The sequence below is a fragment of the Tursiops truncatus genome, chromosome 16, assembly GCF_011762595.2.
Source record: "Tursiops truncatus isolate mTurTru1 chromosome 16, mTurTru1.mat.Y, whole genome shotgun sequence".
Taxonomy (NCBI): domain Eukaryota; kingdom Metazoa; phylum Chordata; class Mammalia; order Artiodactyla; family Delphinidae; genus Tursiops; species Tursiops truncatus.
In genome coordinates, this window is record NC_047049.1 from 71,315,485 (window position 1) to 71,342,000 (window position 26,516).

Consider the following 26,516-nt stretch of genomic DNA (forward strand, 5'->3'; position numbering starts at 1 on the left):
CTTTTTAAATAACCAAATTGCTTCTCAGGTAGGGCAGGTACTTTATAACACAGTATTCCCAGTTCTTTCTTCCTGTCCCTTATAAAACTGTTATCATTTATTTCACTTATCCATATGTTATAATCACACAGTATGTTGTTACTATTATTATTTTGAACAAACATCTGTTTTTTTCAATTAATAATATGAAAAGTAAAAGATTTTGTTTCATCTAAATTCATTCCTTCTTTGATGTCTTACTTTTTAAATGTAGATCTGAGCCTCTGACCTGTATCATTTTGCTTCTCTCTGAAGAATTTCTGATGATAAATTCTGTCAGCATTTTTCTTCTAATGTTAGACTTTATTTTCAGCTTTATTAAGGGATAATGGACAAATAAAACTGTAAGATATTTAAAGTGTACAACGTTATCATTTGATATGTATACATATACACTGTGAAAGGATTTCCCCATTAAGTTAATTAACACATCTATCACCTCATATTTACCCCTCCCCCTTTTTTGGAAGAACATTTAAGTTATACGCTCTTATCGAGTTTACTCATACAGTATAGTGTTATCAACTATAGTCACCATGTTATGTATTATATCCTAATATCTTATTCATACTATAATACAAAGTTTGTACCCTTTATCCACATCTCCCCATTCTCCCACATCCCAGTCCCTGGAAATCCTCATTCTAGTCTCATTCTATCAGTTTGGCTTCTTAAGATTCCACATGTAAGTGATATCATAGAGTATTTGTCTTTTTCTTCTTTCAGTTTTATTGAGAATTGAAATACAGCACTGTGTAAGTTTAAGGTGTACAGTATAATTATTTGACTTGCAAACATTACTACATGATTATCACATTAAGTTTAGGGAATACCCACCATCTCACATAGATACAAAATTAAAGAAATATAAAATTTTTTTTCTTGTGATGAGAATTACTCTCTAAACAACTTTAATATATAACATATAGCAGTGTTAATTATATTTATCATGTTCTACATTACATCCCTAGTACTTATTTATCTTATAACTGAAAGTTTGTACCTTTTGACCCCCTTCATCCAATCCCCCCCCACTCCCCACCTCTGATAACCACAAATCTGACCTTTTTTACTATGAGCTTGTTTTTTTGTTTGTTTTTGAAGTGTAATTGACCTACAATACTATGTTAGTTCCTGGAATACAACATAATGATTTGATATTTCTACACATTACAAAATGATCACCATGATAAGTCTAGTTACCATCTATCACCATACAAAGATATTACATAATTATTGACTATATTCCGCACGCTGTACGTTTCATACCCGGGACTCATTTATTTTGTAACTGGAAGTTTGTACCGCTTAATCTCCCTCACCCACTTCTCTCTTCCCCTAACCCCCGTCCTCTGGCAACCACTTGTTTTTTCTCTATATATATGACTCTACTTCTGTTTAGTTCTGTTTGTTCATTTGTTTTGTTTTTTAGATTCCACATATGAGTGAAATCATACATTATTTGTCTTTGTCTGACTTATTTCACTGAGCATAATACCCTCTAGGTCCATCCACGTTGCCACAAATGGCAAGAGTTATAGCTGAGTAATATTCGTGTGTGTGTGTGTATCTCACATCTTCTTTATCCATTCATCTATTGATGGGCACTTAGGTTGCTTCCATATCTTGACTATTGTAAACAGTGCTGAGATAAGCATAGTGGTGCATGTATCTTTTCGAATTAGTTTTTCATTTTCTTCAGATAAATACTCAGGCGTGGAATTCTTGGATTATATGGTAGTTCTATTTTTAATTTTTTGAAGAACCTCCATGCTGTTTTCCATAGTGACTGCACCAATTTATATTCTCACCAACATTGCATGAGGGTTCCCTTTTCTCCATATCCTTGCCAATTTTTGTTATTTGTTGTCTTTTTCATAATAGCCATTCTGACAGGTGTGATGTGATATCTCACTGTGGTTTTGATTTGCATTTCCCTGATAGTGAGTGATGTTAAGCATCATTTCATGTACCTGTTGGCCATATATATGTTAATATTTGCTTTATGCATTTAGGTGGTCCTATGGTGGGTGCATATATATTTACGATTGTTATATCATCTTGTGGATTGATCCCTTTATCATCATGTAATGTCCTTCTTTGTCTCAGTCTTTGTTTTAATGTCTATTTTGTCTGATATAATTTTGTTACCGCAGCCTTCTTTTTGTTTTCATTAGCATGGAATACCCTTTTTCATCCCCTCACTTTAAGTCTTTGTGTTTCTTTACATCTAAAGTGAGTCTCTTGTAGGCGGCATATAGATGGGTCTTGCTTTTGTATCTATTCAGCTACTCTATGTCTTTTGATGGGAGTATTTAGTCCATTTGCATTTAAAGTAATTATTAACAGGTATGTTCTTATTGCCATTTTGTTAATTGTTGTTGGGTTGTTTTTGTAGTTCTTTTTTGTTCCTTCTTATTTTATTCCCTTCTGATTTGATGACTTTCTTTAGTGTTATGTTTGGATTCCTTTATCTTTTTGTGTGTATGTCAGCTGTAGATTTTTGCTTTGTGGTTACCATGAGGTTTATATATGGCAATCTATGTCTGTCTGTCTCTCTATCTATCTAGATATATATGATTGTTTTAAGTTGCTGATCTCCTAAGTTTTAATGCATTTTTAACTTTTTTACTCTCCCTGCAAGTTTAATGTTTTGACGTCGTATTCCACACCTTTTTTGGGGGGTAGCCTTTACTTACTGTGGCTATAGATGATTTTATTACTTTTGTCTCTTAACCTTCCTGCTAGCTTTATACGTGGTTGATCTACTACCTTTACTGTATATTTGCCTTTACCAATGAGATTTTTCTTTTCATAATTTTCATATTTCTGGTTGTAGCCTTTTCCTTTCTGCTTAGAGGAGCACTTTTAAGAATTCTGTAAATCTAGTTTTGTGGTGCTGAACTCTTTTAGCTTTTGCTTGTCTATGAAACTTGTGATATCTCCTTCAAATATGAATGTAGCCTTGCCAGGTAGAGTATTCTTGGTTGTAGGTTTTTCCCTTTTATCACTTTTAATATATCATGCCATTTGCTTCTGGACTGCAGAATCTGCTGAAGAGTTACCTTGATGGCCTTATGGGAGTTGCCTTGTATGTAACTAGTTGCTTTCCCTTTTTGCTCTTAATATTCTCTCTTCAATTTTTGCCATTTTAACTACAGTGTGTTTTGGTGTGGTCCTCTTTGGGAAGATCTTGTTTGGGACTCTGATTCCTAGACCTGGATGTTTGGTTTTTTTCCCCCTTAGGTTAGGGAAGTTTTCAGCCATTATGTCTTCAGATATGTTCTTTGCCCATTTCTCTCTTTTGTCTCCTTCTGGACCCCTGTAATGTGACTGTTAGTATGCTTGGTGTTGTCTGTTAAACTATCCTTATTTTAAAAAATTCTTTCCTTTTTCTTTTCCCGGGGCTTCCCTGGTGGCGCAGTGGTTGAGAGTCTGCCTGCCGATGCAGGGGATGCGGGTTCGTGCCCCGGTCCGGGAGGATCCCACATGCCGCGGAGCGGCTGGGCCCGTGAGCCATGGCCGCTGAGCCTGCGCGTCCGGAGCCTGTGCTCCGCAACTAGAGAGGCCACAACAGTGAGAGACCCGTGTACCGCAAAAAAAAAAAATCTTTCCTTTTTCTTTTCAGCTTGAGTGATTTCCACTACTTTGTCTTCCAGTTTGCTGACCCATTCCTCTGTATCATTTAATCTACTGTTAATTCCTTATAGTGTATATTTAATGTCTTTTATTGTATTCTTCAGCTCTGTATCATTCTTCTTTGTAGTTTCTAACTCTCTGTTAGAAACTTCTAACTTTGACTATGTTCATCTGTTAGTCTCCCTAGTACATTGGGCATCTTTATGATCATTACCTTGAACTCATTGTTGGGTTGATTGCTTAGCTCCAATTCACTTAGTTTGTCTTCTTGGGTTTTATCTTGTTCCTGTGTTTGGAACATATTCCTCTGTCACCTCATTTTGCCTAATTCTCTGTTTTTATTTCTATGTATTTGGTAGGTTGGTTATGTTTTCCTGTCTTGGAGAAGTGGCCTTATGTAGGAGATGTCCTGTGGGGCCCAGAAGTGCACTCCTCTCTGTTCACCAAAACTACATGCTCTGGGGGTGCCCTTTAAGTGGGCTGTGGGCCCTTCTGTTGCGGTGGGCTAACTACAGTGGGCACACTATAAGTGTGGCTGGCCCCTGCTCTGGTTAATTGCCAGGCCCTGCCTAGTGTGGAGGCTGCTGGCCACTGTTGGGTGGGGCTGGGTCCTGGCACAGCTGGCTGCATGACCTGGGGAGTCCTGGTCCTTGTGCTGGCTCACTGGGGGGCAGTGCCAGGTCATGAGGCACCTGGCTGAAGAGCCCTGGGTGGTCCTGGGGCTAGTGCTGGCCCACTGGTGAGCAAAGTTGGGTCTTAAGGTTGTTGGCTCCAGGGCCAGGGATTCTGGAGCTAGGGTTAGCCTGCTCATTCATGGGATCATAGCCTGGGGAGGGTCCCAGGGCTGGTGTTGGCCTGTTGGTTCATGGGACCAATTCCTGACATGGCTGGCTGTGGGGTCTGGTGTGTCCCAGAGCTGGTGTTGGCCCACTGGTGGCTGGGGCCGGTGCTCAGTGATGTCCCAAGGCTGGTGCTGGCCCACTGGTTGGTAGGCTGAGTCCTGGGGCTAATGCCAGCCTGCTGGAGGGTGGAGCTGGGTCCTTGAGTCTCTGGCTGAGAGACGTGGGGATCCTGGAGTGAGGGTTGGCCTGCTGGTTGGTGGGGCTGTGTGCTGGGTCCTCTGGTGATAGGGCCTGGTCCCAGGGTTGCCGGGGGTTCATGGGGTCTTCTGGCAGCCAGCCTGCTGGTAGGTGGGGCTGTGTCCCCGCCTGGCTAGCTGCTTGGCCTGGGGGTCCCAGGACTGGTGCTCACTGGCTGGTGGGCAGTGTTGGGTCCTGGTGGTAATAAGCCTAAAAGGAGAATTCCAAAATAGCCCTTATCAACACCAGCGTCTTCACGGTAGAATGAGCTTTTAAAAGTGGCTGCTGCCAGCATCTGTGTCCCGGGGGTAAGTCCTAGTGGCCTCCTGACTCTCTGGGAGGCTCCCCAAGATCAGCGAGTGAGTCTGACCCGAGCTCTTTTCAAATTACTGCTTCTGTGCTTGGTCTTGGAGCATGTATTGGGTTGGCCAAAAGGTTCATTTGGGTTTTCTCGTAACATCGTACGGAAAAATCCGAATGCACTTTTTGGCCAACCCAATAAGCTTTTGTGTGTGCCCTTTAAGGTTGGAGTCCCTGTTTTCTACAGCCCTCTGGCTCTCCCAAAAGTAACCTCCGCTGACCTTCAAAGCCAAATGTTCCGGGGACTTGTCTTCCCAGTGCAGGACCCCTGGACTGGGAAGCCTAGTGTGGGGCTTGGATCCCTTGCTTCTAGGGGAGAGCTCTTTCAATTGTAATTATCCTTCCATTTGTGGGTCACCTACCTGGGGTTATGGGTCTTGACTGTACAGCATCTCTTTCCCCTCCTACCTGTCTCATCATAATTGCTTCTTTATATCTTGAGTGGTAGAGGATCTTTTCTCCTAGTTTTTAGGTTATTCTCATTGACAGTTGCTCTGTAAATAGCTGTGATTTTGGCATGCCTGTGGGAGTAGGTGAGCTCAGGGTCTTCCTACTCTGCCATCTTGGCCACACATCTATAGTATTTGTCTCTGTCTGACTTATTTCACTCAATGCCCTCAAGGTGCATATGTGTTGTTGCAGTGGCAGGATTTCCTTCCTTCTCATGGCTGAATAATTTTCCATTATATATATATTTTTTGTATATATATATATATATATATACATAATATATATATGTTGTATATATAAAAAACACATCTTCATTCATCTGTTGATGAACACTTAGGTTGTTTTAATATCTTGGCTATTGTGAATAATGCTGCAGTGAACATGGGAGTATAGATATCTCTTCAAGATCTTGTTCTCATTTCCTCTAGATATATACCCAGAAGTGGAATTGCTAGATCATATGGTAGTTCTATTTCTAATTTTTAAAGGAATCTCCATAATGTTTCCCATAGTGGCTGCACCTATTTATTTTCCAGTCAACAGTGCAAATTTGTTCGCTTTTCTCCACATCTTTGCCGACACTTGTTTTTTTCTTGTCTTTTTGATGATACCTGTTCTAAGAGATGTAAGATGATATCTCATTGTGTTTTTCATTTCCATTTACCTGATGATTAGTGATGTTAAGCACTTTTTCATGTACCTGTTAGCCATTTGTACATTTCTTTTGAAAAATGTCTATTCAGGTCATTTGCCCATTTAAAAAATTGGATTATTTGTGGTTTTTTGCTATTGAGTTATATGGAGTTCTCTATATATTTTAGTTATTAACCCCTTATCAGATATGTGGTTGGCAAATATTTTTTCCCATTCTATAGGTTGCCTTTTCATTTTGTTGATGGTTTCCTTTGATGTACATAGCTTTTCAGTTTGATGTAGTCCTGCTTGTTTAGTTTTGCTTTTGTTGCCTTTGCTTTTGGTGTCAGATCCACCATATCATTGCCAAAGATATCAAGGAGTTTACTCCGTTTTCTTTTATGAGTTTTATAATTTCAGATCTTACGTTCAGGTCTTTAATACATTTTGAACTGATTTTTGTGAATGGTGTAAGATAAGTGTCCAGATTAATTTTTTGCATGTGTCAGTCCAGTTTTCCCAGTTATCATTTATTAAGGAGAATATACTCTACCCATTGTATGTTCTTGGCTCCTTTGTCAAAACTTAACTGACCATACATGCATAGGTTTATCATGGGGCTCTTTATTCAGTTCCATTAATCTATGTGTCTCTTGTTGTGTTTTTTTATTTTATTTTTGCTAATATTTACTATTTTACTGTGATATAGTTGGAGGTCAGGAACTATGATGCCTCCATTTTTGTCCTTTTGTCTCAGGATTGCTTTGGCTATGCAGGGTCTTTGTGGTCCCATAAAAATTTTAGGATTTTTAAAAATTTCTGCAACAAATGCAATTGGAATTTTGATAGGGATTGCTTTGAATTTGTATGCTGCTTCCAGTAGTATAGACATTTTACCAATATTAATTTTTCCTACCCATGAACATGGAATATCTTTTCATTTATTTGTGTTCTTCAGTTTCTTTCATCAATGTTATATAGTTTTCAGTGTACAGTTCATCTCTTTGGTTAAACTTATTCCTAAGTATTTTATTCTTTTTGTTGCTCTTGTAAATGGGATTGTTTTCTTAATTTCTCTTTGTTTTTATTAAATTTTTAAACATCTTTGTTGGAGTATAATTGCTTTACAATGTCGTGTTTCTGCTGTATAACAAAGTGAATCATCTATTTGTATACTTATATCCCCATGTCCTCTCCCTCTTGCGACTCTCTACCACCCTCCCTATCCCACCCCTCTAGGAGGTCACAAAGCACCGAGCTGATCTCCCTGTGCTATGTGGCTGCTTCCCACTAGCTATTTTACATTTGGTAGAATATATATGTCAGTGCCACTCTCTCACTTTGTTCCAGCTTACCCTTCACCCTCCCTGTGTCCTCAAGTCCATTCTCTACATCTGCGTCTTTATTCCTGTCCTGCCCCTAGGTTCCTCAGAACCATTTTTTTTTTTTAGATTCCATATATATATGTGTTACCATATGGTATTTGTTTTTATTTTTCTGACTTACTTCCCTCTGTATGACAGACTCTGGGTCCATTCACCTCACTACAAATAATTCAATTTCATTTCTTTTTATGGCTGAGTAATATTCCATCATATATATGTGCCACAGCTTCTTTATCCATTCATCTGTCGACACTTAGGTTGCTTCCATGTCCTGGCTATTGTGAACAGAGCTGCAGTGAACATTGTGGTACATGACTTTTTTTTTTTTTTTTTTGGTGGTATGTGGGCCTCTCACTGTTGTGGCCTCTCCCGTTGTGGAGCACAGGCTCCAAATGTGCAGGCTCAGCAGCCATGGCTCACGGGCCGAGCTGCTCCGCGGCATATGGGATCTTCCCAGACTGGGGCACGAACCCGTGTCCCCTGCATCGGCAGGCAAACTCTCAACCACTGCGCCACCACGGAAGCCCGACTCTTTTTGAATTATGGTTTTCTCAGGGTATATGCCCAGTAGTGGGATTGCTGGGTTGTATGGTAGTTCTATTCTTAGCTTTTTAAGGAACCTCCATACTGTTCTCCATAGTGGCTGTATCAATTTACATTCCCACCAACAGTGCAAGAGTGTTCCCTTTTCTCCACACCCTCTCCAGCATTTATTGTTTGTAGATTTTTTGATGATGGCCATTATGACTGGTGTGAGGTGATACCTCATTGTAGTTTTGATTTGCGTTTCTCTAGTGATTAGTGATGTTGAGCATCCTTTCATGTGTTTGTTGGCAATATGTATATCTTCTTAGGAGAAATTTCTATTTAGGTATTCTGCCCATTTTTGGATTAGGTTGGTTTTTTTTTTGATATTGAGCTGCATGAGCTGCTTGTATATTTTGGAGATTAAGCCTTTGTCAGTTGCTTCATTTGCAAATATTTTCTCCCATTCTGAGAGTTGTCTTTTCATCTTGTTTATGGTTTCCTTTGCTGTGCAAAAAGCTTTTAAGTTTCATTAGGTCCCATTTGTTTATTTTTGTTTTTAATTCCATCTCTCTAGGAGGTGGGTCAAAAAGGATCTTGCTGTGATTTATGTCATAGAGTGTTCTGCCTATGTTTTCCTCTAAGAGTTTGATAGTGTCTGGACTTACCCTTAGGTCTTTAATCCATTTTGAGTTTATTTTTGTGTATGGTGTTAGGGAGTGTTCTATTTCATTCTTTTACATGTAGCTTTGGTGCTGTCCAGTTTTCCCAGCACCACTTATTGAAGAGGCTGTGTTTTCTCCATTGTATCTTCTTGCCTCCTTTATCAAAGATAAGGTGATGATATGTGTGTGGGTTTATCTCTGGGTTTTCTATCCTATTCCATTGATCTATATTTCTGTTTTTGTGCCAGTACCATACTGTCTTGATTACTGTAGCTTTGTAGTATAGTCTGAAGTCCCGGAGCCTGATTCCTCCAGCTCCATTTTTCTTTCTTAAGATTGCTTTGGCTATTCAGGGTCTTTTGTGTTTCCATACAAATTGTGAAATTTTTTGTTCTAGTTCTGAGAAAAATGCCAGTGGTAGTTTGATAGGGATTGCATTGAATCTGTAGATTGCTTTGGGTAGTATAGTCATTTTCACAGTGTTGATTCTTCCAGTCCAAGAACATGGTAACTCTCTCCATCTGTATCATCTTTAATTTCTTTTATCAGTGTCTTATGGTTTTCTGCATACAGGTCTTTTGTCTCCTTAGGTAGGTTTATTTCTAGGTATTTTATTCTTTTTGTTGCAGTGGTAAATGGGAGTGATTCCTTCATTTCTCTGTCAGGTTTTTCATCATTATTGTATAGGAATGCAACAGATATCTGTGCATTAATTTTGTATACTGCTGCTTTACCAAATTCATTGATCAGCTATAGTAGTTTTCTGATAGCATCTTTAGGATTCTCTGTGTAGTATCATGTCATCTGGAAACAGTGGCAGTTTTCCTTCTTTTTCAATTTGGATTCCTTTTATTTCTTTTTCTTCTCTGATTGCTGAGGCTAAACCTTCAAAAACTATATATTCAATAATAGCGGTGAAAGTGGGCAACCTTGTCTTGTTCCTGATCTTAGGGGAAATGGTTTCAGTCTGTCACCATTGAGAACAATCTTGGCTGTGGGTTTGTCCTATATGGCCTTTATTATGTTGAGGTAAGTTCCCTCTATGCCTACTTTCTGGAGGGCTTTTATCATAAATGGGTGTTGAATTTTGTCAAAAGCTTTTTCTGCATCTGTTGAGATGATCATATGGTTTTTATCCTTCAGTTTCTTAATATGGTGTATCATATTGATTACTTTGCGTATATTGAAGAATCCTTACATTCCTGCAATAAACCCCACTTGATCATGGTATATTATCCTTTTAATGTGCTCTTGGATTCTGTTTGCTAGTATTTTGTTGAGGAGTTTTGCATCTACGTTCATCAGTGATACTGGCCTATAGTTTTCTTTTTGTGTGACGTCTTTGTCTGGTTTTGGTATCAGGGTGATCAGGTGGCCTCGTAGAATGAATTTGGGAGTGTTCCTCCCTCTGCTGTACTTTGGAGGGTTTGGGAAGGATAGGTGTTAGCTCTTCTCTAATTATTTGATATAGTTCACCTGTGAAGCCATCTGATCCTGGTCTTTTGTTTGTTGGAAGATTTTAAATCAGAGTTTCAATTTCAGTCTTGTGATTGGTCTGTTTATTTTTTCTATTTCTTCCTGGTTCAGTCTCAGAAGGTAGTGCTTTTCTAAGAATTTGTCCATTTCTTCCAGGTTGTCCATTTTATTGGCATATAGTTGCTTGTAGTAATCTCATGATCCTTTGTATTTCTGCAGTGTCAGTTGTTACTTCTCCTTTTTCATTTCTAATTCTATTGATTTGAGTCTTCTCCCTTTTTTCTTATTGAGTCTGGCTAATGGTTTATCAATTTTGTTTATCTTCTCAAAGAACCAGCTTTTAGTTTTATTGATCTTTGCTATTGTTTCCTTCATCTGTTTCTGATCTGATCTTTATGATTTCTTTCCTTCTACTACCTTTGGATTTTTGTTGTTGTTCTTCTTCTTTCTCTAATTGATTTAGGTGTAAGTTTAGGTTGTTTATTTGAGATATTTCTTGTTTCTTGAAGTATTGCTATAAACTTCCCTCTTAGAAATGCTTTTGCTCCATCACATAGGTTTTGGGTCATTGTGTTTTCATTGTCATTTGTTTCTAGGTATTTTTTTAATTTCCTTTTTGATTTCTCCAGTGATCTCTTGGTCATTTAGTAGTAGTATTTAGCCTCCATGTATTTGTATTTTTTACATTTTTTTCCTGTGATTGATATCTAGTCCCATAACGTTGTGGTCAGAAAAGATATTTGATACGATTTCAATTTTATTAAATTTACCAAGGCTTGATTTGTGACCCAAGACATGATCTGTCCTTGAGAATGTTCCATGAACACTTGAGAAGAAAGTGTATTCTGTTGTTTTTGGATGGAATGTCCTATAAATATCAATTAAGTCCATCTTGTTTAATGTATCATTTAAAGCTTGTGTTTCCTTATTTATTTTCATTTTGGATGATGTATCCATGATGAAAGTGGGGTGTTAAAGTCCCCTACTATGATTGTGTTACTGTTGATTTCCCCTTTTATGGCTGTTAGTATTTGCCTTATGTATTGAGGTGCTCCTATGTTGGGTGCATAAATATTTACAATTGTTATATCTTCTTGGATTGATCCCTTGATCATTATGTGTGTCCTTCTTTGTCTCTTGTAATAGTCTTTAGTCTAAAGTCTATTTTGTCTGATACGAGAATTCCTACTCCAGCTTTCTTTTGATTTCCATTTGCATGGAATATCTTTTTCCATCCCCTCACTTTCAGTCTGTATGTGTCCCTAGGTCTGAAGTGGGTCTCTTGTAGACAGCATATATACAGGTCTTGTTTTTGTATCCATTCAACCAGTCTATGTCTTTTGGTTGGAGCATTTAAATCATTTATATTTAAGGTAATTATTGATATGTATGTTCCTGTTACCATTTTCTTAATTGTTTGGGGTTTGTTATTGTAGGTCTTTTCCTTTTCTTGTGTTTCCTGCCTAGAGAAATGCCTTTAGCATTTGTTGTAGAGCTGGTTTGGTGGTGCTGAATTCTCTTAGCTTTTGCTTGTCTGTAAAGGTTTTAATTTCTCGATTGAATCTGAATGAGATCCTTGCTGGGTAGAGTAATCTTGGTTATAGGTTTTTCCCTTTTGTCACTTTAAATATGTCCTGCCACTCCCTTCTGGCTTGCAGAGTTTCTGCTGAAAGATCAGCTGTTAACCTTATGGGGATTCCCTTGTATGTTATTTGTTGCTTTTCCCTTGCTGCTTTTAATATTTTTTCTTTGTATTTTATCTCTGATAGTTCGATTAATATGTGTCTTGGCATGTTTCTCCTTGGATTTTTCCTTTATGGGACTCTGTGTGCTTCCTGTACTTGATTGACTATTTCCTCTTCTATATTAGGTAAGTTTTCAACTGTAATCTCTTCAAATATTTTCTCAGTCCCTTTCTTTTTCTCTTCTTCTTCTGGGACCCCTATAGTTCGAATGTTGGTGCATTTAATGTTGTCCTAGAGGTCTCTGAGACTGTCGTCAATTCTTTTCATTCTTTTTTCTTTATTCTGCTCTGCAGTAGTTACTTCCACTATTTTATCTTCCCGGTCATTTATCCGTTCTTCTGCCTCGGTTATTCTGCTATTGATTCCTTTTAGAGATTTTTAAATTTCATTTATTGTGTTGTTCACCATTGTTTGTTTGCCCCTTAGTTCTTCTAGGTCCTTGTTAAACGTTTCTTGTATTTTCTCCATTCTATATCCAAGATTTGGATCATCTTTAAAATGTCATTACTCTGAATTCTTTTTGAGGGAGACTGCCTATTTCCTCTTCATTTGTTAGGTCTGGTGGGTTTTTAACCTTGTTCCTTCATCTGCTGTGTGTTTCTCTGTCTTCTCATTTTGCTTACCTTACTGTGTTTGGGGTCTGCTTTTCACAGGCTGCAGGTTTGTAGTTCCCATTGTTTTTGGTGTCTGTCCCCAGTGGCTAAGGTTGGTTCAGTGGGTTGTGTAGGCTTCCTGGTGGAGCAGACTGGTACCTGTGTTCTGGTGGAAGAGGCTGGATCTTGTCTTTCTGGTGGGCAGGATCAAGTCTGGTGGTGTGTTTTGTTGTGTCTATGAACTTATTATGATTTTAGGCAGCCTCTCTGCTAATGGTGGTGTTGTGTTCCTGTGTTCTAGTTGTTTGGCATAGAGTGTCCTGTACTGGAGCTTGCTGGTCATTGAGTGGAGCTGGGTCTTAGTGCTGAGACGGAGATCTCTGGGAGAGCTCTCACTGATTTATATTAGGTGGGGCTGGGAGGTCTCTGGTGGTCCAGTGTCCTGAAGTTGGCTCTCCCACCTCAGAGGCACAGGCCTGACACCTGGCCGGAGCACCAAGACGCTGTCAGCCACATGGCTTGGAAGAAAATGGAGAAATAAAAAGAAAGAAGGAAAATAAAATATAATAAAGTAAAATGAAATTATTAAAAGAAAAAATTAAAAACAATTATTAAAATAAAAAGAAGAGAGCAACCAAACTAAATAAACAAATCCACCAATGATAACAAGTACTAAAAACTTTAGTAAGATAAACATAAAAATCAGAAACTAGTCAGTTCCATTCTGCAGTCCCCAAGTCTATTGTTGCTCCCAAAGGCCACCGCCTCAACTTTGGGGTGGTTTGTTGTCTATTCAGGTATTCCACAGATGCAGGCACATCAAGTTGATTGTGGAGATTTAATCTGCTGCTCCTGAGGCTGCAGGGAGAAATTTCCCTTTCTCTTCTTTGTTCACACGGCTCCTGGGGTTCAACTTTGGATGTGGCCCCGCCTCTGCATGTAGGTCACCATCTGGCATATGTTCTTTGCCCAGACAGGAGGGGGGTTAAAGGAGCAGCTGATTAGGGGGCTCTGGCTCACTCAGGCTGGGGAGAGGGAGGGGTACGGAATATGGGGTGAGCCTGCAGCGGCAGAGGCCGGCGTGATGTTGCTACAGCCTGAGGCACATCGTGTGTTCTGCCGGGGAAGTTGCCCCTGGATCATGGGACCCATGGCAGTGGTGGGCTGCACAGGCTCCGGGGAAGGGGGAGGTGTGGATAGTGACCTGTGTTTGCACACAGGCTTCTTCGTGGCTACAGCAGCAGACTTAGCGTTTCATGCCCGTCTCTGGTGTCCAAACTGATTGCCGCGGCTCACTCCCATCTCTGAAGCTCATTTAGGCAGTGTTCTGAATCTCCTCTTCTCGTGCACCCTGAAACAATGGTCTCAACTCTTAGGCAATTCCAGACTTTTTCCCAGACTCCCTCCTGGCCAGCCGTGGTGCACTAACCCCCTTCAGGCTGTGTTCATGCCGCCAACCCCAGTCCTCTCCCTGCGCTCAGACCGAAGCCCGAGCCTCAGCTCCCAGCCCCGGCCACCCCGGCGGGTGAGCAGACAAGCCTCTCTGGCTGGTGAGTGCTGGTCGGCACTGATCCTCTGTGAGGAAATCTCTCCGCTTTGCCCTCCGCACCCCTGCTGCTGCGCTCTCCTCCGTGGCTCCGAAGTTCCCCCCCCCCACCGCCCACCCCCTGTTTACACCAGTGAAGGGGCTTTCTAGTGTGTGGAAACCTTTCCTCCTTCACAGCTCCCTCCCAGAGGTGCAGGTCCTGTCCCTATTCTTTTGTCTCTGTTTTTCCTTTTTTCTTTTGCCCTACTTAGGTATGTGGGGAATTTCTTGCCTTTTGGGAGGTCTGAGGTCTTCTGCCAGCATTCAGTAGGTGTTCTGTAGGAGTTGTTCCACGTGTAGATGTATTTTTGATGGGAAGGAGGGTGATTTCCACGTTTTACTCCTCTGCCATCTTGAAGGTCCTTCCAATTTCTCTTTTTTATAGTTCTTTGTTAGTATATAGAAATGCAGCTGAGTTTTTAATATTTATTTTGTATTCTTCAACTTTACTGAACTTATAAGTTCTACAGGGGTTTCTTTTGGTGGAGTCTTTATGGTTATCTATCATGTCATCTGCAGAGAGAAACAATTTTACTTCTGCATTTGCAATTTGGGCGCCCTTTATTTCTTTAGTTGCCTAATTGTTCTGCTAGGACTTCCAGTATAGTGTTGAATAGGAGTGCTGAGAGTTTGCATACTTGATTTACCCTGGATGTTAGAGGCAATGCTTTTAGCTTTTCACCATTAAGTGTGATGTTAGTGTGGGGCTGTCATATATGGCCTTTATTATGTTGAGGTACATTCCCTCTGTACCCAGGTTGTTGAGAGTTTTTATCATGAAAAGATACTGAATTTTGACAAATGCTTTTTCTGCATCTTTTGAGATGATTATATGACTTTTATCCTTCATTTATTGATGCACTGTATCCTATTGATTGATTTGTAGATGTTGAACCATCTTTACACCCCTGGAATAAATCCCACTTGATCATGGTGTATAATCCTTTTAATGTACCACTGAATTTAGTTTAACAGTATTTTGTTGAGGATTTTTGTATCTGTGTTCATCAATGATATTGGCCTGTAATTTTCTTTTCTTGTCGTTTCCTTGTCTCGCTTTGGTATCAAAATAATGCTGGCCTTGAAAAGTGAGTTTGGAGTATTCCCTCCTCTTCTATTTTTTGGAAGTGTTTGAGAAGGATTGGTATTAATTTTTCTTTAAATGTTTGGTAGAATTCACTGGTGAAGTCATCTGTTCCAAGACTTTTCTTTGTTGGAAGGTTTCTGAATACTGATTTAATTTCCTTACTAATAATTGATTTATTCAGATTTTCTGTTTCTTCATGACTCATTCTTGGTAGGTTGTACGTTTCAAGTAAGATATATGTTTTTTTTCTAGGTTTCCAATTTGTTGGATTATAAATATTCATAGTGGTCTGTTACGATCCTTTGTGTGGTATGTAATATTGTAATGTCTGCTCTTTCATTTCTAATGTTGAGTCCTTTTTTTTTTCCTTCTTGGTCTAGCTAAAATTTTATCTGTTTTGTTTATTTTATTTTGGTTTCAAAAAAATCAGTTCTTAGTTTCATTGATCTTTTTTATTGTCTTTGTAGTCTCTATTTCATTTTTTCCCACTGTGATATTTCTTATTTCTTTCTTCTCCCGACTTCAGGCTTAGTTTATATTCTTTTTCTAGTTCCCTGAGTATAAAGTTAGGTTATTTATTTGAGATCTCCCTTTTTTCTCAGTGTAGTTGTTTATCCCCCGAAACTACCCTCTTAGCACTTCTTTTGCTGCATTCCATGATGTATTGTGTTTCCATTTTAATTTCTCTTAAGATGTTTTTTGATTTCTCTTTTGATTTCTTCTTTGACCCATTAGTTGTTCATTAGGATGTTGTTTAATTTCCACTTATTTGTAAATTTCCCTGTTTTCTTCTTGTAATTGATTTCTAGATTCATACCATTGTGATTGCAAAAGATACTTGATATGACTTCTCCCTCTTAATTTTTTAAGATTTATTTTGTGTCCTAACATATTATCTATCCTGGAGAATATTCCATGTGTGTTTGAGAAGAGTGTGTATTCTATTGCTGTTAAATGGAATGTTATGATATGTCTGTTTGGTCCATCTGGTCTAATGTTAGTTTAAGCCCACTGTTTTCTTACTGATACTCTGTCTGGATGATCTATCCATTGCTCAAAGTGGGGCATTGAATTTCTCTACTATTATTGTATTGCTATTTCTCCCTTCAGATTTGTTAATATTTGCCTTATATTTTTAGGTGCTCCTATGTTGGATATATAAATATTTACTAATGTTATAGTCTTTTGATGAGTTGACCTCTGTATCATTATATGATAAGCAGTCCTTAGATGTGTGCTGTATTAGAAGTCTGACCCTGATGCAGTGCCTCTCAAAGTATGCAGATGGATCCCATTCAGGATACACTGGGAGACAGACACTTTTGCCTACTCCCTTTGCACTGAGTCCTGAGACAATAGCTGGTTAAGAACTCCTTTTTGCAGTAGTCCCTGTATCTCATGAATGGAAGCCCTGTTGGATATTAGAGCCAAGCAATCTGAGGATCCGTCCCTCAGTTGGCAGTGCAAAAGCTACGGTGCAGATGCATGTGCAGGCTCCTTCCAGGGAGAGTCTGGCAACTTTGAGTGGGCTACACAGAGATGGCAGTGGAAATGTCCATCAGTTTCATAGTCTCTGGGGAGCATTGCACCCAGCCCCTAGATGTGTGCTTAAATTATAATCTTGACCTTCAAGCAGCAGCTTTTGAAGTATCTAGATGCAAACCTTCCCAGGGAAAGACTGAGAGATGGGCAATTTTTCCTGCTCCTTCCGAGCTGAACTCTGAGGGAATAGTCATAGCAAGTCCTTGCATGCCCATTAGTTTGCTATAGTCTTGTGAGTCTTGTGGGTGCAAGCTTCATTGTCTTTCAGAGCTAGGCATTTTGGAGGGCCCATTCTTCAGGTAGGAGTCTTGAAAGTTGGGGCAGTAAATGTGGGGTCCAAACTATTCACTCAGGGGGAAGGTAGGGGTTGGGGTTTTCCCCCAGTTGTATGATGTTATGCTGGAGGTGGCGAGAGTGGGTTTCAGCCTTTTCTACCTATTTCTGTGTGGGTATTTTCTCATCTGCCCAATGTATAGGAGCCACTCAGCTATTTTTGGACTTCTTTCAGAGGGAATTGTCTCGTGTATAGTGGTATATTCAGTGTGTCTGTGGAAGAAGAGAAGTTCACCATCCCTCTCTTCTTAGTTTTTGTTTGTCTCAGAAAATCTTTATTTCTCCTTCACTTTTGAAGGATAATTTTGCTGGGTATATAATTCTAGATTTTTTTTCTTTCATCATTTAAAATATTTCATTCCGCTATCTTCTTGCTTGCAAGAAATTTCTTCTTCTTTTTTCTGTAGAAAATTGTGCTATAATTCTCATCCTTTTTACTCTATAGGTAAGGTTTTTATTCTCCCCTGCCTTCTTTCAAGATTTTCTCTTTGTTTTATTCTGGAGTTTGAATATGATACTCTTTTTTTTTTTTTTTTTTCTTCAGTGGTATGCGGGCCTCTCACTGTTGTGGCCTCTCCCGTTGCGGAGCACAGGCTCCGGATGCGCAGGCTCAGCGGCCATGGCTCACGGGCCCAGCCGCTCCGCGGCATATGGGATCCTCCCAGACTGGGGCACAAACCTGTGTCCCCTGCATCGGCAGGTGGACTCCCAACCACTGCGCCACCAGGGAAACCCTGAATATGATATTCTTAACTGTAGAGTTTTTGGTATTTAGTCTCTTGGTGTTCTCTGAATTTCTGGATGTATAATTTGGTATCTCTTGTTAAATTTTGAAATTTCTTGGCCATAATTACTTCATGTATTTTTTTCTGCTCTGTTGTCTCTGCTTTTTCTGGTATTCCAGTTATTCTGTGTTATACCTTTTGGGATTGCCCCATAGTGCTTGGTTGTTCTGTTCCATTTTTTTTCCCTTCTGCATTTCATTTTGGAAAGTTTCTATTGATGTTTCTCCATATTCACTGATTCTTTCGTCAGCTGTGCCTAGTCTGCTGAAGCGTCCGTCAAAGGCATTCTTCATTTGTGTTACACTTTTTTTCTTCTAACATTTATACTGATTCTTTCTTACACTTTTCATCTCTCTGCTTACATTATTTATCTGCCCTTGCATATTGTCTACTTTTTCCATTAGAGCCCTCAACATGTTAATCAAATTTATTTTAAATTCTTGGTCTGATAATTCCAAAATCTGTGTCATATCTGAGTCTGGTTCTGATGCTTGCTTTATCTCTTCAGACTTACTTTTAGCATTCCTTGTGATTTTTGTTGTTGTTGTTAAAAGCCAGACATAACTTACAGTAAGAAATAAGATACATAGATCTTTAGATTTTATGTTAATCTGGCTATCAGGCTGTATTTAATGTTTGTTTGTAACTGTAGGTGACATGGCCTCAACTTTCTCTGGTGTCCTTGAGTTTGTCCTCACTATTACCTTTGCATTTCCCCAAAGAACCCCTTCCTAAGGAATGTGAACCTTGCAGCTCTTTGAGTTGTAATCTACTGTTTTACTGGAGCTCTGTTGATGTGGTGGTTAAGAATGGATTAGGAGTAGTGTTCTATAATCTTAAGATTAAATCTCAGTTTTTAGTGGACCTGTGTTACTGGGATGTGAGTTTCACAAGAGTTTAACTTTTTTCCCCCTCTCTCTGCCCTCTTGGGGTGAGACAGGAGGCTATCGAGGACTGGGGCTGGGTAATTGCTCTTATGCCTGTGTAAGGTAAGGCTCTACTGAAGTCTTTTCAGTGGAGAGTAGCCCTTTGTTATGGAGAACACAATGAACATATCTTTAAATGATTATTTTCCCCCACCTTTGCCAAATACATGAGATGATTTTTCTTGGCTCTCCATTGTAAGAACCTGGTGAGGTTCCTGGAGGTATAATCCATGAAAGTGTGAGGGTCTCTCTAAAACTGCAGCCCCCAGGAACTTCTCATTTTCCATGCTAGTCTACACTCAGCCTCCAGCAATTCGTCAAAATAACTATTGAAGTGTTCCTACCAATTTATGGCTCTAGTGGCTTTTGCTCTGGATAAACTGACGTCGGCTGTGTTTCTTTGTATTCTTCTGTCTCTCTAGAATTCAGAGTGGCTATCTGCCCTGTGACCTCAATTCTCTGATGGTCCAAGAAAACTCATTGATTTTAAGTTTATTCAACTTTTTCTTATTCTAAGGATGGAAGTGACAACATCTAAGCTCTTTATGTGTCAGAGATAAAGGCATAAGTCCCTTAATATTTACCTTTTATATTTTAAAAGCTTCTTCAAACAAGAGGCTTTGATAAATGGCCCTCTATGAATCTAAGGTACAATTATTGTTAAAATTTTGTGAATTTGACACACTGTTGTCATCTTGGAAAAGAAGGGAAGGAATTGCTGTTTGAATGATGAAAGAGGATATCTTTTTTCTGCTGTGTGCGTGGGCTTGCTAAAGATGTGTCCTCAGTATAGATCACATTTGGGTCTTCTGAATCTGAAGTGAAGTTAATTGGAAGGATGTGATGTTTTATCTTAATTAGATTATAAGTATCGCTGTATGGTTCATTTATCCCCCTCTGGAAGCTTGCAGAGAGGAATGATTAAAAATCTTCCACCTTTGGCAAAATGTAGAGCAAATAAAGTGGCGTTTCCCCTGGCCCTTCCCCAGTCTGCAGACATCAGAAAAAGAGAAGTGAAAATGGAAAATAATGGTATATCTGAACTGTTAGAAAATACACTCAAGCTTACTGGCTGGAAAATTACAAGTGGGCACACGCAGAGGACTTTAACAGAAAGCAGGATCACCCTAATTTATTTCAAATGCGTCTGCTGTCCTATCAGTGAGAAATTAATCATGTCAACTTGATAAGATGAGTAGACATTCAACTAGGCTGTGAGAGAAACATGAAATTCCACACAGAGAAAGACCTGTAGGGGAACATGCTACCAATTTCTTCTGTTAGATTTTATCAGAAGCAGCCAGAGGGTAGCACAGCAGTTTGGTTTTAAATGCCAAAAATCTCTCTAAATGGACCCTTATGCCAAATAAATGAACTACAGATGGTGTTTCTTATTCAAGGTTCACAGACACCTCCCACAAAAACCAGACAAAGATATAGTCAGGCATTCAAATGAGAATAAGAATAAACATCTAAAATTGAGAAGCTATCTGAAAAATGGCAGTAAAACTTTGATCGACTGATCATAGCAAGTAGCAGAAGACTGAATATATAGAAAGTAGACAGATTTATTAGATAGCATCCTACTAAATAGAACCTCCAATCCTAAATAGAGCTGAAATCCTTTCAGACAAGTTAAAAAACAAAATATTATTGTACAGGTATAACTTTTTAAAGCTCATTGCCACAAGTATCTTTTAGAAACTGTTTCAAAGTCTGTTCACCTTTAGTCCAATGGCCTGCACTGTCTGCCAGTCTATTTTCAGAAATAACCTCTGAAGAATTAAAGTCTAGAACGATGATCCTGAACCCATAAAAATAGACTTAATTCCATTCCCCATATTTATATTTTTAAGAATGACTCATACGTTTTGGAAACTCTATTTTTGCAAAAGTTGTTTCTGCCTAATCCTTAGGTAATCAGAAAATCTGATTAGCATGAACATTTTATTATTGTTTAGTATTTTAGTTAATGTTTTCCTTTTATCTGTTGTCCTTTAGCTTGGACCATAGTCAAGTACAAAGTCAGTTATATTCAAGGGCATTTGGGGAGGTAGCATTCAGTCTATGCAAAAAGTAGGTCAGCATCAAGATAAATTCTCTTTAGTTTATAAAAACATAACAAGTTTAAACCAAGCTAACGTTCCTGTTGCATCATTTTATAATCATGAGCTATTGTACAGGAAGGGACTTGATCCATAAACACACAGGCCATTTTTTCTGAACCCTAAATCAGGCTATATGGTAATACCTTTATGGAGAATGATCAATTATTTGAAATGTTGGTCTCTCCTAGAAAATTCAGGGTGAAGAGTCACTGTATTAACCATTATTCTTTTCCCCTGGCTTGGAAAATTTTAGAGACTTCTTGAAGAGACTGGCAAATTATTCATTTAAGGTTCAGCCTTTCCAGATGCCAGGCATTCAAATATAGCAGAAGGTCTTCTTGTTTGAGTTGCTTGGTTTCTGCTTGACCCGTGCAAAAGCACTTTTCTTGAATGGAAGATGGGCCTCTTCTTAAGTTTCACTGCGATGGAGAAGCATGTTTTTCCTATTCTGACTGATGTCTCACTTAAGTAAGGGTTGCAGACTTTACACCAACTGGCCTTAGCCCAAATGAAGTTTTTGATCAGTCCAGAATCTTTAATTAACAAAAGCAAAAAAGCTTTGGTTGCTTCTGATTCATGTGAAGGTCAACCAGTGGAAATAAGAGCTCTAGGCCAATTTATGAGTGCCCCAGAATGTCTGTAGTTATTCATTTTGAAAAAGGGAGCAAATAACAAAGATAGAGGCAAGTGTTCAAGACTTGGTCTTTTGATTTATTTGTTTGTTAGACTTTTTTTTTCCCTTGAGGAAGAGTTGACATGTCTTGCACTCTTTCAAAACATGAATGTGAAGACAACGGCATGCTTAATTTGATATATAAAAAGCTGCTTATAGATCTTTAACCTTTTGCATTTTAAGGTTATTATTATTTTTATTTCTTTATTTTTTGCGGTACGCGGGCCTCTCACTATTGTGGCCTCTTCCGTTGCAGAGCACAGGCTCCGGACACGCAGGCTCAGTGGCCATGGCTCACGGGCCCAGCCGCTCCGCGGCATGTGGGATCTTCCCGGACCGGGGCACGAAACTGTGTCCCCTGCATTGGCAGGCGGACTCTCAACCACTGCGCCACCAGGGAAGCCCTTAAGGTGATTATTATTGTTATTATTAATAATATTACCATTATCATGTCTGGCTTCATCTGTTTTTTTCATGTATTTAATTTCATTCATTCAATAAGTATTTCTTAGGCAAAGCACTGACAGCATGACTGCTCTCCCCTTCCCCTGCTCATGCACATTCTCTTTTCAGGTAAACCTTAATAACAGCTAATCATTTCTGGCATTCATTATTATCTGTTAAATAGCAAGTGTTTACTGTTACACTATAAGAGAATATAAATATAGACCTTTCCATGGCTTGAGTCTGTCCTGGGCACAGTCCTGGGGTTTAGGAAAAATGTGTGTGTGTGTGCATGTGTGTGTGAATCAGTTCTCCTTGCTTTCAGCATTTCCAACTATACCTTCTCCTGGTACCCAATTTCTTCTTCCTTTCTCTGCTGAATACCTGTATCCCAGATGCAAAGGGCTTGACTAATCTTTGCAAGATGTAAGCTAATCGTGGCTCAGCTGTTGTTACCCAAAGGATGATTTCCTACTCCTGGGGAACATTTGAAGGGTAGAAAATCTTCGAAATTCAAGGCAATACATCTCTAATATCAGAATTTCAGGTTACTTGAGGTCTTGGTGGAGACAGATTTCTTTTCGGCCAGCAGACAGCCCGTCACATGTCACTTCACACCAAGTGATCCATCACCCATTCTACTTATAATGAAATCACACTTGACCTTCTTTGTTTACAGAATTTGACAGCTAAATTTTTTTCAGACTCTGGCAGGCACATCTCTGGATGCAGTATATTCATTCATCTGAGATGGAGGAGGAAGGGAAGAAGTGACTAAAGTTACATTTAAGAGTCCAAGTGTTAATTCTCTTGGGAGCAGATTCTTTTGGGCTTGGATACTTTTGGGCTCGCACCAGCTCCAAGTTTGACATCTGGAAGTTGTAGATTTTATAGTGTTTTTCGAGCAGAGGCTCTCTTATGAACCTAAGTATCCTTCAGTACAGCTTACTCAAGTATGTGCTCAATAATTCCTTAATGATTGAGTGTATAAAGGCAATTAGTGGTTGTTCTCGTCATCAAAGAGAATATATCTGTCCTCATTTTTGTATCTGTGAATCCGAACATCAGGCACCAGTAAACCAAAAATGATTCCTTTCAACTTATCAAAGATGATGAAGATTAGTACTTAAGTATCCAAAATGGAGAATACAAATAGAGTTAAAAACCAATACATTTTAAAAACAACTTGGGGGAGAGGGATAAATTGGGAGATTGGGATTGATATACACACTACTATATATAGAATAGATAATTAATAAGAACCTACTGAATAGCACAGGTAACTCTATTCAGTACTTTGTAATGGCCTATATGGCAATAGAATCTTAAAAAAAGTGGATATATGTGTATGTATAACTGACTCTCTTTGCTGTAGAGCAGAAACTAACAAACATTGTACATCGATTATACTCCAATAAAAATTTTTTTATTTGGATTTTTAAGCTTTTGATAAAACAAAAACAAAAGCAAAAACCTAGACATTAATAGTTTAGATGTAATATGACCTTTTATCCTTCTAATGAGAAACATTTTATATATTTTTCTTTCTAATTATGGAAATAACACATTCATTGGAGAAAAAAATTAAAAATCCAGAATAAAATGTTTTTTTTCAATTTATCGTTCCAAAATAACCACCATTAGTATTTTGCTGTATAGCCTTCCATTTTTTTTCAATGAATATTGACATGTATTTCCTTTTTCGATTTTTACATAGTTTGAATCATGTTAAAACATAGAGTTGTGCAACCAACCTTCTTGTCCTACATATACTTGGCTTTGCATATTGATTGATAGCGATCTAAACCGCCACATGGAAATTCCATGACACAGATTTACAGAGGCAGATGGGCCTTTTTGCTGTTAACATAGCTTTACTACTACTAACACAACATTTGTTGAAACTTCTTGCTCTTGGCCTGCTTTGAGAATGTGCTTTCAAGGCCTCTGAAGTGAGGATGTTGAGTGAACTTTATAAATCACTGAGCAGTCACCATATATGCTAGGCCTGGGTTGCTACTGATTCTGGTTGTTTAGAAATATCTGAATTCTCAGGCCCCTGCCTTCCTCAGAAAGGAGCATGCTGCCCCTCACAAACGGGGCAGTGCCCTTTGAGAAACTGAAATTGGGTTTTTCAGGCAACTTGAAAAAGTGTGTATCTTTCTTCCCATCCCCTCTTTCATATCATGCTTACCCTGAAGGATTTGGAAATCCTTTCACATTTATCTACATAGCTCTTACTTTTCCTACAGAAATATTCCACTTTTCAGAAATACCAGATAAATATTTGTTGAAATCTGTGTCACGATGAATTTTCTGCCTACTACTAATAATATTATCTTCTGTGCAGTAGGAGTGGGACATTTCAAATTTAGGAACAAGAATTTTTCTGCAGGAAGACTTGCCATGTGGGTTCAGCTTGTGGGTTGTTCTTCAATTATCTTTTTTTGGAAATAAATCCATTTGCTGATTTAACTCCCAACTTGGATTACTCTGATTTTGCTGCTGAAGCAGGAAGAAAAACTAGTTTCTCTAAATATTTTTATAAATACTTTATCAGATTGTGTTTTGACATCCCAGAATTTTAGTTTCTGGAGCCAGAAGGAATTTAGAGAGTGCATAGATCCTTAACCTGGGGTACTTGAGTGAACTTAAGGAGTCCATAAACCCCCAGAAATAACTGACAAATGTGTGTGTATCCATTTTTCTTACAGACAGTGTCCAAGGCTTTCATTAGATTCCCAAAGGAATCCATGATGGAAAAAATGGTTAAAAAACGTCCAAAGCCCTCATTTTAAAAAAGAACAAGCTGAAATCCAGAAAGCTTGCTTAAGGTCCAAGACCTAGTTGATAGCAAAGGACAAGTTGTACCCTCCTCCTAAGTTCTCTTTCTAGGCAAGTGGAGTCCAGGGTTTTGTGCCGTGGTGTGATGGTCAATGTTTTAACAATCAGCTCTCAAAAAAACGTATGCATATATGTAAAAACATAACTTTATTAGAAATTTTACAGACATAAAGGATGTATATCACATCATGTACAAATAATGAAATAGTATAATATACTTCCTTATAAGTTCCATGCGCCTGTAACTTCAGCGTGACTTGCTATTTCTTGCAAAGTCTATCCTTTTCATAATTTGCCAACAGTAGTGTTACAAAATCAAACTGTGATGACTATCCAGTGAAGAACGCACTTACCTCACTGACAATCGAGTGTAGTTCCAACATAAATGGTGAGTATACAAAAGTGAAGCAACCCATTTGTCAGTGAGGTACGTGACTTCTTGGCTGAAACTGACAGTTATTTTCAAATACTGTGATACTGACAATCTAATGACTATAGACACCCACACTTTTCAGTTTAATCTGAATTATTAACATATTCCTCATCACTTTTTTTAAAAAATAAATTTATTTATTTTTGGCTGTGTTGGGTCTTCGTTGCTGCACACGGGCTTTCTCTAGTTGCGGCGAGCAGGGGCTACTCTTCTTTGTGGTGCACGGGCTTCTCGTGGTGGCTCCTCTTGTTGCAGAGCATGGGCTCTAGAGCGCAGGCTCGGTAGTTATGGCACACGGGCTTCGTTGCTCTGCGGCATGTGGGATCTTCCCGGACCAGGGCTCGAACCCATGTCCCCTGCATTGGCAGGCGGATTCTTAACCACTGTGCCACCAGGGAAGCCCCCTCATCACTTTTTTAGCCTAAACAATCAACAAAACTATACCTCAAGCCCCAATTTGCATTATTTATTGTTTTCCATAGTGTAAGTATTCCCATCATGGCAGGTTTCAAGCTAGCAATGAAATCTCACTGGCTGAGGAGTTGGGAAGAGATGCCCGATAGCACACTATTATGTAGTGTCTTCACTATTCAGAAACAATAGACATAAATAACCTCATAGCAGAGATAATAGTAAAATGTAATAAAAGATTCAGAAGTGATCATCTTTTAGTATTTTTACCCTTATTTTTAATGTAATTTATTTCATTTTAAGTTTGTATGATTTAATTTTTAGTAATGACTGCGTTTAACAGCAAACTTTCAAAGTTCCTGAAATTTTAACAGTTGGCTTTCATGATACAGTTAAAGTCAAGTCCAGCCCACCCCTGGTTCTGTCCCTGCAGTGGTTTTCAAGGCCCTGGGCTGCGGGTGGAAAAGGAGCAAAGCTGGGCTGAGTGAGTCCCAGGACTATGAAGCCTGAGGGAATCAAAACAGTATGTGTGGCAAAGACAGAGTCTGCAGTCAAGGAGACTCGAGTGCTCGAGAGGTTATTAAAGAGAATGAGATATATCTATAAGCACTAAAGGAGAAAGCTGTCCATAACTTATTAGGAAGTAAAAAGTTTACTTACCGATAGAAACTCATTGTTTTTAAGTGTCTGTGATTATGACTGTGTGTGTGTGTGTGTGTAGGTCAATATACAGATACACCCTGAACTATTAACTGT

The 26,516-nt window shown here is 38.9% G+C and overlaps 1 long non-coding RNA gene across 1 annotated transcript in view; it reads left to right on the forward strand.

The window, feature by feature from the left end:
• The window catches only part of LOC141276758 (uncharacterized), a 97,407-nt gene extending 75,375 nt beyond the window's left edge, over positions 1–22,032 (forward strand). The window contains exon 3 of the long non-coding RNA XR_012326750.1: positions 21,885–22,032. This is a non-coding gene — a long non-coding RNA (uncharacterized lncRNA). The remainder of the gene's footprint in view (positions 1–21,884) is intronic.
• The last annotated feature ends 4,484 nt before the right edge of the window (positions 22,033–26,516 follow it).